The sequence below is a fragment of the Artibeus jamaicensis genome, unplaced genomic scaffold (assembly GCF_021234435.1).
Source record: "Artibeus jamaicensis isolate MK-2021 breed Jamaican fruit bat unplaced genomic scaffold, CSHL_Jam_final scaffold_1964, whole genome shotgun sequence".
Taxonomy (NCBI): domain Eukaryota; kingdom Metazoa; phylum Chordata; class Mammalia; order Chiroptera; family Phyllostomidae; genus Artibeus; species Artibeus jamaicensis.
In genome coordinates this window covers 10411162-10413231 of record NW_026522030.1, presented here as the reverse complement: position 1 = coordinate 10413231, position 2070 = coordinate 10411162, and positions in this window count along the sequence as shown.

Genomic DNA, 2070 nt, shown 5'->3' with positions numbered 1-2070 from the left:
TACAGGGAAAGGAGATAGGATCTTGACTGGCTGAAAAAAGAATTGATATCCAGGATTTGCTATGAGCTGTAACTGATAGGAGTTCTGGTTGACCCTTCTTGGGAAGGGTGAACAGACTTAGTTGCAAAAGGGATGGTTGTTCTATGTTAGGCCGCAACACTGCTGTGTTTTGGAAGTACGGGGAGGATATTAGGTAGCAAGAGGAATGGACTGCCGGGGACATTTGCATTGGTCACTCCACCTTTAAATTTGGAAACACTTCTACTGCATGAGGCAGAGATCACCTCCTACATATCCCATTACAGATGCTGAAAATGCCGCGTTTGCTTTTCCAGGCTCCTTTGCAGCTAGGTGAGGGCACATGGGCTAGGGCTCTGCCAATAAGAAGCATCTGCCCCAGAGGTCGGAGCAGGGACTGTGTAGATACATTTTGGTGAGGGTGGCAGCTGCAGGGCCAGCTCTATCCAGCATCCAGGGCAGGATGGTGCCAGCTGTTCACGTGCCATGCTCTGTGCTTAGGGGCAGTGGCAATGGAGACTACAGGAATGGGCTCTGAGATGTGATCTTGACATTGTTACCAACCGTACGTTGGAGGTCCTGCCATGCCTGCCTGAGGTGCTCCCATTGTTTTGTGGAGCATTTCCCCCCTTTATTCACAGCTGTCTGCTTGGCATCAGAGGGGTGCAAGTTAAAGATTCTAACACTAGCTCTGGCTGGTGTGGCTCAGTGGTTGAGCATCGGACTGCAAAGCAAAAGGGTTGCAGGTTCGATTCCCAGTCTAGAGAATCTGTGATTCCCAGACTAAGGCACATGCCTGCATTGCAGGCCAGGTCCCCAGTGGGGGGCACATGAGAGGCAGCCACACATTGCTGTTTCTCTCCCTCCCCATCTCTAAAAAATAAAATAAAATCTTAAAAAAAAAAGACTCCAAGGCATAAGACTTAATTTCAGCAAATGTTTATTCAATCAGAATCTTGGGCTTTGCCACTGGGTGGGAAGACAATAGAAGCTGTGAACCCATTTCTCAAAGAACAGATGAGAAATGGATGGAGTTTCAGGTGGGGCCGAGGTTTTCAGCGTAGGCCAGAAACCCATCAACCACTGATGAATTTTCTATGGGTCAGTGGGGCAATGCAAAAGATCTCAATGGTTTCTGTGGCCCGTGTGCGGAGGCGTGGTCAGTACTACCACCGTGTGCAAGGAACACTGCTGATGTGTCTGTGCCCGAGATGACATTGCCATCTATGGAGGAACAGAGATGCTGAAAAGGTGAGGCTGTCCACAAGCCACCTGGCCGAGGGATGGGATGCATAACTCAGGGCCTGGGTCGCGGTGGGCATATCCCCTCCTGCCACCGGGTGGGGAGGAGGAGGGTTGTTACTCCATGCCGGAGGGGGCCAGTGTAAAGCTGAACACCACTGAAGAAAATCTCACACCGTGCCTGTGCCAAGACCACCAATCAGCAGAGGCCAGCAGTGGGACCAAGGCTGGGGACCTCTCCACAGGCCCAGCATGCTGCCCCCCCTTGCCTGTGGGGCTGTAGGGAGGAGTGAAGCCCCTGAGAGCTCAGGCAGAGTAGGGTGGGGAAGGAAGTCCAGAGAGAACCGGACCTCTAATTACAATTATGATACAATACAAATTTGCTGCTGTGGATCGAATCATGTTGAAGCTCCAACCCCCACTGGGATGGTATGTAGAGGTGGAGCCTTTGTGAAGTACTTAGGTTCAGAAGAGGTCATGAGGTCACAAAGGCAGGGCCCTCATGATGGGTTTGGTGACCACAGAAGAGAAGGAAGAGACCATTAGGGCTCACTTTCTCCACCACGTGAGGACACAGCAAGAAGGTGGCTGTCTGCAAGCCAGGAAGACAACTCTCACCAGGAACTGAACTCATCAGCACTTGAACTTGGACTTCCCAGCTTCTAGAACTGTGAGGAATAAATGTCTGTTGTTTAAGGCCCCAGTGTATGGCATTTCATTACCGCAGCATAAGCAGACTAAGACAGCTGCATATTGACCCCCGTCAGGCTTTTTAATACCCAGGTTCGATTACAGAGATCATCTGTAACG